The sequence below is a fragment of the Patella vulgata genome, chromosome 2, assembly GCF_932274485.2.
Source record: "Patella vulgata chromosome 2, xgPatVulg1.2, whole genome shotgun sequence".
NCBI classification, from domain to species: Eukaryota; Metazoa; Mollusca; class Gastropoda; family Patellidae; genus Patella; species Patella vulgata.
In genome coordinates, this window is record NC_065880.2 from 13,459,805 (window position 1) to 13,477,270 (window position 17,466).

General features: G+C 37.6%; 1 protein-coding gene across 1 annotated transcript in view; it reads right to left on the bottom strand.

Moving 5' to 3' along the window:
- The window catches only part of LOC126810411 (excitatory amino acid transporter 2), a 45,479-nt gene extending 39,622 nt beyond the window's left edge, over positions 1-5,857 (bottom strand). Inside the window, exon 1 of the mRNA XM_050535461.2 lies at positions 5,724-5,857. The gene's annotated coding sequence lies outside the window, so the exon portion shown is untranslated. The remainder of the gene's footprint in view (positions 1-5,723) is intronic.
- Positions 5,858-17,466: the final 11,609 nt, after the last annotated feature.

Genomic DNA, 17,466 nt, shown 5'->3' on the forward strand with positions numbered 1-17,466 from the left:
TCTCTGGAGAACCAACACCACTGATTGTGTGAAAATAGTTGCAATATAATGGCGTGATGTATTTAAATAGCAGAGAAAACAAAACTTGTATTAATAGAGGTTCGACCATGCATTTGTCAGGAAGCTATTGTGCATGACACAATGAATACTATAACTACAAAATATTTTTATTGCTTTAATAAATGTATGGCCTGCATTTGTCAGGAAACAATGCATCTAATAACATAACTGTGAGAGAGAGAGAGAGAGAGAGAGAGAGTTTAACATCCACTTGACACAAACTAGGTCATTTCAGGACTACCATATTGTTCAATTTTATTTCAATAATTCACTTGTGCGTAGGTCTTTAGCAGTGGGAGGAAACCTGAGGACCTGGAGTAAACCCATGAGGTTGGACATGCGACCCTACTCCTTGTCACGTATAACCAGGGAATCAATGACAGACCATACAGCGCTCACATGCTAACTATTCGGCCATCCAACCCCCCAAATACAAATGCAACAAAACATGGCAAACAGTCTTGCTAAAATGTAGCAGTAAATAAATTTACAAGCGATTTATTTGGATAATTATCACATAATTTATTAGTTAAATTACAAATAATGCAATAAGTATCTTATAATGGCTATGATAGCTTACCATTGCAACTTGATCTTGTTAGTTCAAGAAGGTGATAATCCAGGTATGTTCATCCTATTGTCAGTGGCTATCTTTCATGACAATAGGCCAAGATAATAGCACATTCCCCGGTTCGTTGAGGTGTCTTATACTCTTATGCAGATAATTATCTACAAGGCACATTACTTTCAGTTTGATCATGTCCAAAAACTCATCAGACTGGTAATAAATGAATGAAAATCGTCTCGGATTTAAGTTTAATATCTAATCTGTCTATAGTGTCTAGAATAAATTTTTTGAATATATGTAAGGGATGGAACTGGGCCCTGTTTCTCGAAATCTTAACTAAAGATAAAATCCAAATTTTAGTATATACTTCAATTTTGATTGGCTAAGCACTAAAATCAATCTAATATTATCCAATCAATTTTCAAAAATTTGGATTTTATCTTCGTGAAATAGGATCCAGGGCCTTTAATATTCTTTAAAAAAAATCAATAAACTGAATGAATTTTTAAGACCTTATTGACACCTAGAACTAATTAATCAACTACTCCTGTATCTCCCTAAGCCAATTAACTGGACAACAGCTTATCTCCCTGGAGGTAATTAGAGGATTATCCATTAATCCCATATAGGAGCAGTTTGTTTAAATTTAGAAATATATAATGTATCTCTTCACTATTATTTGAAAAATGAAATACATGTAGATTTTCTCAAGGCCACTTGATAAATTAATACATGAATAATTTAATGTTTGTTTGCATTCGGTCTTCTCATTGAAAACCTGTTAGAATTTTAAGTACCCACTCCATGACTCTAAACAGGCATACTGTCTACTGAGGGTTAGTGTTAAATGATAAGGCCAGCTCAATTTTTCATCATAGGTCAAGAGATGTAAACAGGGCTAGCGCTAATCCCAACCCTTACCCTAACCCCAATGCTTACCCTAACCCTAACCTACTATCTCACCAACAATCATCTGCCCTAATCTTTTTTACATCTCAGCAACCTTGACAAAAATTAAGCTGGCCTTAACAAATAGATTTAGCCCTCTACTGAATTACAGATCTCTTAAAATAAACCTTTAAAATTAGATACATGTACTTGAATCAAAGTTGATATTATGAATGTTCAATCAAGCTGGTAATTTGATTTCACTTGGTGAACAAATTGTTTCCTTTGTTCTCGGAAAATAAACCTCAACTCAAGAAATAAAAGATGAAGTAACATGCCAATCTTTGTTTGTTTACACACCAGCTCCCAGCAAGAGACCTTTATTTTTAATGCTACTTCAAGCCTGTTACAAAACAATGTGGTCCATCCTTGACATTTAGGTCACCAGAGTTTAGAGAGTAGTTCATTTTAGAACCCACTACTACTACACAATGATACCATTGTCATTTCAGAAATGTGATGGTTAGTGTGAAGAATAGTAAAATAAATAACAGCCGAGAATAGCGAACTTAGTATTAGCCACATGCAACTTATTAGTTCAGAAGAAATTCAAGCCTATTGTGCAGTCTTTTATAAAGGTTATTCTGCTTGGAAACTTTCTTTTACAGAGTGACAAATGTAAAGCATGAATCAAGCAAAGCTCGCTCAGGTCAGCTACGCTTTCTATCAGATCTGTAATCTCTTTGAAAAAAAAAATCAAAAATCAATATTAGAGCTTCCAGTTTCACTTCCATTATTCAGCTTATTGACCTGGCTACACAGATGTCATTTGTTATTCTGTTGTGTTTTATTTTTTTTCTCACTTTCCACCATTAGCAGAGGTTGGATAAATTCTAGATTGTGGCCGATATTGATGGAATAGATAATGTATAGGATAGAATACTACAGAAAATATTTTACAACTTTTTACATGATCATTTATCAAATAAAACGCTATTTTTTTTCTATCTATTCATTTCAATAATTGCAGTTCAGAAAATATGGAACTTTCATAAAATTAGATCAGGATATTTTTTTTTTTATATTGCCAAATGTTTTACTGATGATTTATTTTTGTTGTCAACGACAATGTGATCCAAAATTTAATGTCATTGAATTTTTGCCTCAAAAAAGCCAACATTATTAATTTCATGATCTTAAACAGAACTTTAATCAATACAATACTTATGTCATGTCTAAACTTGAGATTTTTAATATTAAATTTGGATGTGTAACATTGACAAGAAATTATTTTTTTGAGACGTAACCAAAATTCCTTTACTTCAAATTCTGGATCAAACATGTAGGTGTGTGGTCCAGTGTACACTACACTGTATGTTAAATAGGCGTTATCACTTTCAACAAAAAACAAATGTAAACAGTGGGGTTGATGCCCCCTATCGCAATCCAAAAATAATTAGATGAAACTTATGCATTATTTTCACATTTATCTTTTATATAGAGCATTGAAAAATCAAAATCGGTATATGCCAAGTTTCATCAAAGATTTTGAACTCTTTGAGATCCATCCACTAAAGATATCAAGGTTGTGGACCCTCTAGAGACCACAGTTTTTATCCAATTTGGATGAAACTTTAAATATATGTTTTTATCATTAAGATCTTGGTTCCTTTTGATAATTATTAACATTAGTGTTACTTTATTTTGTTAATGTAGAATGGTAACAAACTGCTCTTTTCATTTTCTTTGTTTTATTTGTTTCGTTTGAATTTGATTTATCTGTTTAGTTTTTGATTGTTTAATTTTTGTTAATGAAGTTGATTCTTTTAAACTTCATTTTTATTTTTGAACTCTACTTGGTGTAGGTGTTCATCAGGTAATACCTCGACTGAGTTCAATATTGAGATTAGCCGGTTGATTTGTTGGATATAAACCTTTGAATAATAGCGCCTAACAGGCAGCTGTGTTTAATTATGTTCTCCTGATTTTGATTGTTTCTGTGTGTTTGAAGTATATGTTTGTGATATGCGCTTAGAAACACTTCACGTGTAATGAAGCGCTATATAAATCGAACAATAATAATAATTGCAATGTTTTTGACTTGAAATGAATCCTGATATGAATCTTACATCTAAGGCTAACAAATTGATTGGACCTAATTTTTGTACTCAATTCCATTTAATTACATCACTATATATACATGTAGTAAAATCACATCAAATTACAAATTTTTTTTTTACCAACTAGCAAAGACCTCCAAAGTGGTAATTTCTCTTTAAACACGAAATGAATCTTAAAATGAATCTTACATCTAAGGCTCACGAATAGATTGGACCTAGATTTTGTACTCAATTCCATTTACATGTAATCACATCACTATATATGGTAAAATCACATCAAATTACAATTTTGTTTTTACCAACTGGCAAAAACCTCAAAGTGATAATTTCTCTTTAAACACCAAAAAATCAGACAATCATGGCTGATATAATGTTATTTTATGATTTTTACTTTAGTACTACTTCAAAATAAGACTTGAAGCATGACAATATAGCGTCTATTAATTTTTTTATTTCTTATATTCCTGTCTTTCATTAGGTGTAACTTAAGTCATACCATTAGTCAGACTTTATTTTTCTTATTTGAAACCTGATTTGGCAAGAGCCAAGACTTTCTGGCAGAAGTCATGGAGTTCCACTAATCTAAAAAGATTGAATTTCGAAATTATCTACACATGGTGACATAATTTGTAGTGGTTTGACAATGTCAGCAATGGAACTTAGTTATTTTCATGCTTTAATAATGATATGAAATCTTTAAATTCCCCAGAAGGCCGAGAACATAAAAATTATAATAAAATCTAACTTTAAATGAAAAAATTAAAGCAGTTTTCTCAAGTTTTCTTCAATATTAAACATGTCCTTGTGGCAGATAAGAAGAACACAAGATGCTTTGACTAACAGTGTGGCCCCCCTATGAAGGCTGGCAGAATTTGATTGCTTTGGAGAATCGAAAGGGGTTAATGACCAACTAATGTTATTTATATTATTCTTAAGTGCCTGCAAATTTAAAAAAATAATTTATCTAAAACTTGGACCTATAATATAAGGTTATGTGTTTACATGGTTTCAATTAAAGGATGATCAATCTACAAAAGAATATGCATAATTCCAAATTTTGGACCAATTCCTCTAATGGCAAGCTATTAAACCTTAGCAGGGTGTAAACATAGGGACATGCATTCTAAAACAAGAAAATGTCTTTATTATAATGCTTATAAATGGATTAAATTTATAAGGCCAATTTAAATTAATCATTACTTCTCATTCTAAATTTAAAAAAAAAGATTGATCTGATGGAGAATTTTAAATATTCTTCATATTCTCATTTTTATAAATAATCAATATGAAATATTTTCATATCACACTGAAAATTATGCAATATTGAATGCTGCCATGTTGTTCTGATATTGATATCAGGAAGTCTTATAGTATATACACAGCATTGGTGTTTTGTGTGTAAATACTGGTAAATAAAATATGTAAAATAAATTTAATATTGTTCTACTTTTCTGCACCAACCGAACTAATAAAGACACATATTTATATTTGAAAGGGCATGAGAAGCAAGGCGAAATGTTTTATTGGCCTACAATACTAAAGTTGACTGCATCAAATGTATGTAAACATATAAGAATATTATCAATGGGTTTTATTATAACAGTGATGAATGGGTATAGAATTTTAAACTTAAATCTTCTGTGTTGGCCTATAATTATGTGGTGACAAATTAAAAGTGGGTTTTTGTCCCTCTTAGTCTTATGTTTGTTAATCTTTTAACTGATATTAATCAATGTTCGGATTATGTAGGGTTAAATGTATATAGAATCCGTTGTACACAATATTATATTGTAATATAATAACAAAGAAATCAAGAGACATTATCAAAATTATTGTTTGTTAAATTAGACATCGAATATTGAATAAAAACAGCTGCACATAATTTTGTATTCTGTGTGATAAATAAGTAATGGTGCAACGAGGACCTTTGTCGTACGCATGGCTTCTTAACAAATCAATATAAATAACACGTTATTTTACATGTAAACACGCACCGTGATATCAAAGTATCAACGATGCAAATGTGTGGTCGCACCATGTAGTGACATGACAACAGCAAATAAAAACTCGGCTTTAAAAATACTTACAAAAGATGTGTCTTACAGCAGCACAAGTGGTGTATTTCGTTTTCCTCTTGCGTTGAGAACAATGTTTCACACAACGGTTACCCACGGCTTGTGTGACCCAGTGTTTTATTTTTACAGTTTTCTCAAATTATCCAATGATGGGAGAAGAACACAGACTCTGGGCGGAGCGATCTGTCACTTTCCATTTTAGACCTGATTGTCAAGACTGTATCAGTAACTCGATCCCTCGACTATAACTAGCTACACCCTTTGCTTTAAAGGTCTAAGTACGATCAATCACATTATATTAATAACTGACAAGTGATTCCATTGTATTGTATGTCAGATCTCATTATATTTCTTGAAAATGCTTAAGACACACAAATGCCATCTTTATTTCCGCATTCCCCATTCTTTTTTCTTTTTTATTTGTGTATTTCTCATTTTGGCATTATGGCATTTTGCATCATGGCATTATTATGTGTGCGGTCCAAATATGATGTTATATGTAATAAAGCTATCAATTATCTATGGGAAAGGGTGAATAGACGTGAAAAATGGAATAAAAAAACAAAGATCCACCCGTGTGTACGTAAAAAAGAGTAAACGCCACTGTGACGGACAGCATAGATGATACACAATATCTAATGACATTCTTTTAAAACGTCACTTTAAGAGAACCTACACGTGCTGTTGCAAATAAGCCTATATCACTTTGTTTTTAAAAATATTACATGTTTAAAGTAAGTAGACACTTATAAACATGTTAAAGTATAAGATAATATTTATACCGATGAGTCAATGAGGGCTGGGCTCGGCTGGGAATATAAATAGTTTAGACATAGCCAGCGAAGGGCAAGGGGGGGCGAAGGGGGGGGGGGGCAATGCCCAATGAAAAAATGTTTTGCCCCCATCCTCCCCCCCCCCCCCCGAAAAAAAATTTGCCGACTATAGCTCTTAAATACCTACTGTAGACTGTGCCGGGTATGCTCCCCCCCCCTTCCTACAAACTTCACTGCCCCTCCGCAGCCAGCAAAACACGGGTCCTTGGGTTTTCGCCCCATCCGAACTACCAAACACTGTTCCATATCAGTCCCGCCGTCCTGCACCACTGACAAGGGGAAACTCTGCCGGAAAACCCCGAGAGCCAGTGACTTACACACTGAGTGTGTCACATTGAGCCACCGAGCCAGGGTTCCCGCGTAGATTAGGCACCACACCTTTATTGCCGGGCACACCTCCCTCCTGTCAGCCATGCTACATTCGTGCAGTCTCATCAGTATGGAAGCCTATAACTACCATTCATAATTTCTACTTATCGCCCCTTCAAAACACGAAAGTCGATAAGTAGAAGTTACGACAAAATGTGAGGCGACAACACGCTATACAAGCCAAAATCAACTCGAAAATAGGAAATTAAGAAATAACACACAGCGATAATAGCGCCCCTCGTTTTTTCCTAATTTCTTATTTTCGACTTGCATTTTGGCTTGTATACCGTCTTGTCGACTTTCGCCTTAGTCATATTTTTGTATTTATTGATGTCAGTAAAAAGGCACCAATACGCATACCAAGCCAAAATGCATCTTGAAAAGTAGAAATTAGGAAATAAACACACGCGCTATTAGCGACCTATCATTTTGGCTTGCTGTCGTACTGGCGACTTTTCGACTTTCGCCTCGGAAGTGGTTGTAATCTCAATTTGCCAGGTCGCATTTAAATACATGTAATTCGCGTTAACAAAATAGTCTGTATGATAAAGTCTAGTATTGAAGGCGATATTAGCGACCTATGATTTTGGCTTGCTGTCGTGCTGTCGACTTTTCGCCTCGGAAGTTGGTTTAGCCTCTACTTTCAAGGTCCCATTAGAATACGCGCATTGGTAATTGAATTTCATTTACTGTGGTTTCATACCGCATATAAAATATACAGGTTTTCCCGATTGTATATATATTATTATATTTTATTTCAAATTATATTATCACCATGGGTAGGAAATGTAAGAACAGGTCGAATAGTGACGTTTCAGTACCGCCGCCAAAATTCTCTAATGATTGTAAGCATGTCTTACAAATACGGTACCTGCAATTAAGAATAGGCCTATTGAACATGCAAAACGTTAAAAAGGGAAATCCTTGGATGAGACTGGCGTGTAGAGGCTGAATATTTGTTGTTCAGTAGATGTGGAAATAACTTAAGACAACAAAAATAAATTCTGATCTTAGTGGATCACCTCAAAACTGCGCTAATGTATTAGTGAGAGAGAGAGAGAGAGAGAGAGAGAGAGAGTTATTCAGAGACTAATATGGTGCAATTTTATTTTAAAAATTGGCGATATAAGAGAGAGAGAGAGAAATGGGGTTTAACGTCCACTCGACACAAACTAGGTCATTTCGGGACTAACATGTGGTTTAATTTTATTTACATAATTCGCTTGCGCGTAGGGGTCTTTAGCAGTGGGAGGAAACCGGAGGCCCCGGAGAAAACCCACGAGGTTGGACAGGCGACCCTACTCCTTGCCACGTACAACCGGGGATTCGAAACCACGCCAGTCGACTCAATGACAGACTTTATGATACAGCGCGCGCACGCTAACCATTCAGCCATCCAACCCCCCGAGAGAGAGAGAAAGAGAAATTAAATGAAATTGGGGTTTAACGTCCTACTGTTCTGCTCCGAACTGGGCTAATGAAGACGGGCATACGCCATACAGTGTGCTATAAGGGAAATTTTGTCCGGACAGCGGCAATACGGCCTACTCTTATATCGAATCCCAACTGTCAAGGGATCTTTTACGTGCACGCCAATGTGTACACTGGACCTCGTTTTTTTGGGCCCATCCGAACAACTAGACAGTTGTCCTTGTCAGCCCCCCCCCCCCCGTACTGCATCACTGACAAGGGGGAACCCGCCGGAAAATCTGGATGAACTTTCTCGGCCAATGCAGGGATCGAACACCCGTCTCCAGGCTGGCGAGCCAGCGAGAGAGGCTTTTAATCCACTCGACTCAAACTAAATCATTTCAATAATTCGTTTGCACGTAGGGTTTTTTAGCAGTGGATAGAAGCTGAGGTATCCGGAGAAAACCCACAAGGTTGGACAAGCGACCCTACTCCCTTGTCATGATTAAGCGGGGAATCGAACCACACCACTTGAATTAATGTCAGACCTTGTGTTAAACCACTAGACCACCCAGCCCCCATGTAAGACGGATTTTGTAAGTTGTTGTATATTGTATATATCGGTACGGGAAATTTGTTTTATAATAGGCCTATAAAATAAATTAAATTTTGTTGTAGCCTAAGGTGTTTTTTTTTTATCAGACATTTTTGGCAGATAAAATATCCCAGTTGGCGGAAAAATTATATGAACATTTCTTTTTTATATAAAAATTATTATCCATTTTGACGGAAAAGAATGAAAGGCAGTGTGAACCCTGATTGCACGTATTCAAATGCGACCTGGAAAATTGAGACTACAACAGCTTCCGAGGCGAAAGTCGAAAAGTCGACAATACGACAGCAAGCCAAAATGATTGGTCGCTAATAGCGCGGTGTGTTAATTTCCTAATTTCTACTTTCCGAGTTGCATTGTGGCTTGGTATGCTTGTTGGCGCCTTCTTACTGACATCAATAAATACAAAAATATGACTAAGTCGAAAGTCGACAAGACGGTATACAAGCCAAAATGCAAGTCGAAAATAAGAAATTAGGAAAAAACGAGGGGCGCTATTATCGCTGTGTGTTATTTCTTAATTTCCTATTTTCGAGTTGATTTTGGCTTGTATAGCGTGTTGGCGCCTTCTTACTGACATCAATAAATACAAAAATATCACTAAGTCGACAAGACGGTATACAAGCCAAAATGCAAGTGGAAAATAAGAAATTAGGAAAAAACGAGGGGTGCTATTATCGCTGTGTGTTATTTTTTAATTTCCTATTTTCGAGTTGATTTTGGCTTGTATAGCATGTTGTCGCCTCACATTTTGTCGTAACTTCTACTTTTTCGACTTTTGCGTTCTGAAGAGGCGAAAAGTAGAAATTATGAATGGTAGTTATAGGCTTCCATACATCAGACATCTCAACATTTTTAGCAACTTTCGTAGCTAATTTACACAGTGTTCGAAGTAGTTTGAATAGCATGTTAAAGACTAGTGAAAAAATGCATCTTAGGCATTTCTGTTTTCAAATCTAGCCAGATGAAATATGTGGAATGTGTAACACTATCCGGCATTGAAGTTGTCTTGGAAATTGACAAGTTTTTGCTCATTTATTATCACGTCTTCAAACCTTAAGCAGCAGTTAACGGGATTTCAGTTAGCCCAAGATAATGTCAAACGTCATTGCACGTAATGTAAATTCAATTAATGGGGAAACACAGCTCTGATAGATAGTTAGACGTTTTTTAAATGCTATATTTTATATTTTGAAGAACACGTTTTCTTCTGTTTCTGAATTCATCCTCTCATTACGTCAAATAAGTGAATTTGTGACAAGTAGCGGATAAACAAGGCACACTCGGCAAACCTCAGCAGATTCCAGGTTTGCCGAGTGAAACAAAGCAGTTTAGTTTTAAAGACATCTTCATCTGGTTCCAGTTTACTGATAGTAATCTATATTTTTGCTAGTTCGGTATAAAATAACAAAACAGGAAACAATATCCCAAAATATGCTCATTTTTTGATACATATAGAAGTATATATATCCCTTTGGCTTTTGGCATATTTTAAGATTTTAAGGTATCTCCAAATGGCGCTGAAACGCATTATGGTACACGATTCGTGTACCAATGGTAAAATGTTTATTTTGTCTTGAATATTGGATATCAGAAGCCCATCTTTTCCTTTAAGATCACAAGACCAATGTTGATTTGAACTGACAAATAATTCGTGTTTTCAATGTCGAAGATTTTTGATGATATTGAGTTAGGGACTTAGCTACTTTAAAGTAAAGATTGAGTTTGTTTTTCTAATAAGGTAGACAAGTTGTTTCAAACAGGGGAAACTTAGATATGTGAGTTTGGAAGTAGACATGGAATTTAGGTTATATTGTTAGATTAAATAGCCTAGGCCTGTAAGCTTCTATAGCCTTGGTCCTAGACCTGTGTTTATTCCTTTCGAATAAATTTCAACTCTTAAACTCTCGTCAAGCATATTGAATTATTTCCTCTTACCAAAAAGCGCATGTATTAGAGATTTTGGGTTGAATTTGACAAATTATTTTCTTTTTCCATTTGTTTGAACACATGATGATCCTTATAGAACATATTCTGTTATATAGAACAAGTGTTCTAAAATCCAGCCGGTCCATGGAAGAACATTTAAAAAATGAACACATACTGTTCTTAATGTAAACATATAGTGTTCTGATAGAAGAAAGACGCGTCAGAGTGTTCAAAAAGTGTTTCAAAATAGTGTTCTGAAATGGCTTATTTGGTGTCCTAAAAGCGGACGCCGGGTTTACAGTATATATGGAGCGCGGGTCTAGCATCTGACCCCCGCCCCTTTGCGTCGACACTGAGTATGCGAATGGATGGATATGGAACAGGAATCTAATACAGAGAGAGAGACAGAGAGAGAGAGAGAGAGAGAGTGGGGGGGCGTTAAACTCTGTCTCTCTCTCCCTGTCTCTGGGGGGTTGGATGGCCGAATGGTTAGTACGCGCGCGCTGTATCGTACGGTCTGTCATTAAGTCAACTGGCGGGGTTTCGATTCCCCGGTTGTACGTGACGAGGAGTAGGGTCATCTGTCCAACTTCGGGGGATTGCTCTGGGTCCTCCGGTTTCCTCCCCACTGCTAAAGACCCCTACGCGCAAGCGAATTATTGAAATAAAATTGAATCATGTGTTACTCCCGAAATAACCTAGTTTGTGTCGAGTGGATGTTACCCCCCCCCCCCTTCTCTCTCTCTCTCTCTCTCTCTCTCTCGCCCACGCTAACCATTAGGCCATCCAACCCCCCGAACCTAATACAAGCAGTCAAGCGATTTACATCCAATATTATGATATCATCCAAGTTTCTTCTGGGAAACAGGTAGATATCTCTGTTGCATCTGTAAACATCTTTATCACATGGAATTCTTGATTTGAATGTACATTCTTGTTTATATGCTGTATAATGTTTAATACACTGTTTAAAGGTCGTAGACAATCTTGTGTATCAAAATACTCATAAAAATAGGTCGACCACGGGTAGGTTGGTAGTACAGACTCCTTCTTAAATTGTGCATATTCCACATCAAAAGTAATATCATCCAGTTCTGACTGAAATGAATTTTATTATCTATATTATAAAAGCTTATTTAAAGTAGCTTTCCAACTCAATATCATCCAAAGTCTTCGTGTCAACTTGTGGAATATGTCTAGCCTCATTCTTCGAGTACCTTGTTACAAATGGCACTGAAACGCATTACGGCACACGATTCGTGTACCAATGGTAAAATGTTTATTTTGTCTTAAATATTGGATATCAGAAGCCCATCTTTTCTCGGTAAGATCGCAACATCAATGTTGATTTAAATTGACAAATAATTCTTGTTTTCAATGATCCAATATTTAAGACAAAATAAACATTTTACCATTGGTACACGAATCGTGTACCGTAATGCGTTTCAGCGCCATTTGTAACAAGGGACTCGAAGAATGGGGCTAGACATATTCTACAAGTCATGTCAAACGGTGACAACATATTCTTATCTGGAGAGCATGTACAATAAATACTATTGGTGTAGACTGGAATAACTAGGCGCTAGAGATTGCCATTCGATTGAGACTTCTGGCGTATTTCGCCGAACATAACTGATTAGAATATACAATAAAAACAAAAACGACTGAATGTAAATCAGTTTATATATTCATTCATATTACATTGTTATATGCGTTGCGCCCCTTTGTGTCAATTTCTAGGTCCCAAATATTTGCCATTTAGCTCCTTTAAAGAGCACGACTTTTCTTTTGGGTCAATTTTATTATTATCGATATCTGATTACATCACATGTAATTTGTGGGCAGGCAGAGGGAAATAATTGGAAAATAATCATGTTCTTTATATACAAAATATTTCGATCAATATGCACAAGGCTAAATATTCATCAAGGGCGATAGCCCTGTCAAAACGTTTATGGCACTGCGGAATATAAATCGGGTACAAGATTCCACCAAGACAACGCCATATGGAGCTAAATCAGCCAAGAATGGGGCTTAATCGACATGTGTCACAATATGGAACACAGCAAGTGCTAACAATATCGCTATGTGGAACAATGTCTGAATGTTCGAAGAATTTCTTTTTTTTACAAAAGTACGCCCTGTAGCGTCTTTACAAGGTGGGGGGGGGGGGGATGGCTGAATGGTTAGCGTGCGCGCGCTGTATCATAAAGTCTGTCATTGAGTCGACTGGCGTGGTTTCGAATCCCCGGTTGTACGTGGCAAGGAGTAGGGTCGCCTGTCCAACCTCGTGGGTTTTCTCCGGCGCTTCCGGTTTCCTCCCATTGCTAAAGACCCCTACGCGCAAGCGAATTATGTAAATAAAATTAAACCAAATGTTAGTCCCGAAATGACCTAGTTTGTGTCGAGTGGACGTTAAACCCACATTTCTCTCTCTCTCTATCGCGTTTTTACAAGATAAATAGTTACAAGGGCCGTTACTCCATGAACTTTCAAAGTATGCCTCTGAAATTAAATAAGGTTTTGTTAGACTTTGAGCTGAACAGGTCCCCGAAGTTTGGAAAGCTTATCCCAAACACTCTGACCTGCACCATGATTATTGTAGTCATGATATTTGGACCAGACCTGAGCTTCTAGAGGAAATATCAATCTGTCCTAGCAAAACTCTGTAATCTCGATATATAAAATCACTTGTTTCTAGACGAAGTTGCGATATACTCCCAACTCGTCAGTGTCCGCAGATATACGATATACTCCCAACTCACCAGTGTCGGCAGATATACAAATCCAACAAATAACAGCCGTGAATCATATCCAAAAAGATGAATCGAATTAATTCCTTATCTTTCTTATTGTCTTCGAACATCCCTTCCTCTTTTAATGTATGAAAAAAAATCTATCTAAAATTCCATGTGATTCCAGCATAAAAAGCTCTACTAACATTCTATTCGTTGATTTGCTGTATATCTTCAATATATAAATCTTTCTTCGGGCTCGTCTTATTTATGGTCACCAAACATCGCCAATTTCTGTACCTCGGTCGCATCTCATGTATTCTGGAAATTCAACTGATTCTATAAAATAACCGACAATAACTTTTGGATCACTGACTGTCCAATTTCCCAGATAAGCACCAAAGCGTCCATTTTAAGGGAAAATACCGTATCTTGAACGATACTTAGTATCCCACAGGCTCGATATAATTATCTGGGCCGTTCAATTTAATTATCTCGATCGAGCGCTCGACTTTGTATCTCGAGTGGTAGACTTGATGCGCTCGAGAAAAAATATATTTTTGGCAAGTGCTAAACCAGTCACCGTATAGGAAGCTTACTCAAAACATTTTTGTAATAAAAAGGTAAAATGGGATGTTAAAACTCCAATTTTGTTTCAAACGCTTTTATGAACTCATCACCGTTATACAGAGTTGAATACATTTTTGGTGCGAAAAGGTTCGTTCGATACAGGTTGGGGATGTTGATAACTTGTCCTGGATCAGTGTCGGACAAAAGCAATAATTATAACTCCGTGGAAGCCTAATGATGCTTGATTCTCACTAGAGCGGAGACGGTAAGTTTACCGAGACTGGAGACGGTATGCTCCTGATATACAGTTATAGTTGCGTTATCAAAGACAAATCTAAGGGGGATAATATTTATTGGCAATAATGGTCACGGCTCAATAGTACATTTTAATATATAAGCAGCAAAACAACGTCAGGTTGGTATGTTACACTGAATAGACGCATCGCATAAAACTTGCCAAATGTTTTTATTGTAGCCTATATTTGTGACCACATCTCCAACTTTACCTGAGCAATAAGGCTCCTTCCCAAACACAGAATTGAACCAAGGAAATGTTCACTACCTGACTTCTGAGATGGCAATGTGTTCTCCGTGATTTGCATGTAACTCATGCTGCACGTGCTGTTTGCCAGCCCTATAAAATGCACCCCCATACCTGGTTGAATCAGTCACACTACAACGTCAGCATGCCACGACTCAAGACAGCTCAGAGGAACCAGGCGCTTGGAAGACTCGACGCTGGCCACACTGACCAACTTTACCTGAGCAATAAGGCTCCTTCCCAAACACAGAATTGAACCCAGGATATTTTTTACAAAAACGCAACCTGACTTCTGAGATGGCAATGTGTTCTCCGTGATTTTCATGTAACTCATGCTGCACGTGCTGTTTGCCAGCCCTATAAAATGCACCCCCATACCTGGTTGAATCAGTCACACTACAACGTCAGCATGCCACGACTCAAGACAGCTCAGAGGAACCAGGCGCTTGGAAGACTCGACGCTGGCCACACTGTCCAGAACTAGTGACACAGGCAATGGAGAACTGTTCTGTTCACAGATGAGAGTCGGTATTGCGAATCGACTGCAGATGGCAGGACCAGAATATGGCGTCGATGTTGCCAGCGTTATTCTGACCAATGTGTCATGGAACGAGACTCACGGGCAGGTCCAAGCATAATGGTTTGGGTTGGAATCGGCCTGAACCAGAGAGTGATTCCTGCGGTGTTCCAAAATCTTGGTCCAGGGAGAGGAGGCGGCATCACAGCAGTGCGCTACATCGATCAAACTCTCAGAACCCACGTCATACCACATTTTGCACGTTATTGAAACAACGTTTTCCAGCATGACAACGCCCTTGTCCACACCACCAGAGTTACTCGGGACTTTCTACAGCAGAACGGTGCCAACGTTATGCACTGGCCAGCCCTTAGTCCGGACTTAAACCCGATTGAACATCTCTGGGGTGAAATTCAGAGGAGACTTAATAACGTCGTACCGAGACCAAACACAGCCGATGGATTGCGCCAAGCTTTTGTGAGAGTGTGGTTCCGGGTGCCATTGGCGTTCATCAATCGTCTGGTCCACTCCATGTACAGACGATGCGCTGCTGTTATTGACACTTGCAGTGGAAACACCAGATACAGATGTATAGACTGTGTACAGACTCTAAACCTTCTCGTAATGTCTTTGAATTGTGATGAATTAATCACTAATGTGTCCTATACTGGGCTAATGAAGACGGGCATACACCATACAGTGTGCGATGAGGGAAATTTTGCCCGGGCAGCGGCACTATCACCTACTCTTAATTCGAATTCCATCTGCCAAGGGATCTTTTACGGGCATTCCAATGTATACACGGGACCTCTGGTTTTTTTTTCGTATCATCCGAAGGACTAGACAGCTGTCCTTGTCAGGCCCTCCGTTCTGCACCACTGACAAGGGGAAACCACGTCGGAAAATCAGGATGAACTTTCTCGGCCAAAGCAGGGATCGAACACCCGACCTCCAGGCTAGCGAGCCGGCGTCTTAACCACCTAGCCACTGTGGCTCCCTTGTATATAAGAAAGAGCGGGGTTAACTTTCCCTTTAGACATTATTTGGAGTTCGTAGTAAGACATTATAGAGCGGTCCTTGAGGGACGTTTAGCCTCCTCTGCTTGACCGGGATTCAGACAGCATGCGCGTTTCTTAGAAGAACGTTGGCCCCCTCCCAGTCTCTGGTTCGAGGCTGGGGTAGAGACAATATGTAGAGTTTCTGCAGTTAGGTGTGTGTTCTAGGCTTGTTAAACTCCGACTGTAGATATTATAATAACTCACAACGCACTATCTTAGATGTTGTATTTCATATATAGCCTAAACATACTTATAAAAACAAGGTGTTCCGGAGTTCATTTGATCATCGAAGTTTTATACCCAACATGCTGGAAGTCATGAGTTAATTCATCTATTTAAAAAAGTACACAGCGTGAAAGTCCTACCGAGACACAGGATAGTGTCACATGGGAAGCAGAATTCAGACTAAGATATCTAATGTCGTCGAGAATATTTGCAGCTGAGTATGCCATCTTTTTTTATAATCCAATAAAAACGCCTTAAACGACAACACAAAGAAAGTATCCTTTGCATTTGGGAGGGAGGTTGGTTTTAACAGCGTTTTATCGAAATTGGTGGTTATTTAAATTGGTAAACGAGAAAACGTCTCTAGCATAAGCTTCGTCTTGGTAAATATTAAAGAATTGGTAAAAGAGAAACTTGTCTGGTAATTATTAAAAGCTTATAAAAGAGAAAATTGTCTGGCATATACTTCGGCAAACAAAATGACCGCAACCATGTCATTTAATTACCGTAAATACGCTAAAATTCAACGCTTTGATAAGGAACTTTAATAGAAAAGCTAATCTTGAAAGCATAATATAGCCACCGAATACAGCAACGCAGCATGTGCGTGCCTCCAATAGAGTTTGTTGTCGAGTTGTTCATGATGATAATGATGATCTAAAAAGGTAGGTTGCCCAGTAAAAAACTAAACCAAACGACTTCAGCAGCTAAGGTTGACTCATTGTTCTTTTTTTGCACTCAATAGAAGCATTGACAAGGCACAAAAAGAAGGGCTAGGCATGTGATCCTACTCGTTGTCACATGCAATTTTTGGTATCGAAACCAGGTGTCTTGACTCAATGGCAGATAATATAGTTCGAGCACCCTCAAACTGTGAATGACAGATGAACAGATAGAGGTGACAACAATATACAACCACATTTAAATTTAACGTATATAAAAATGGAGACCAATC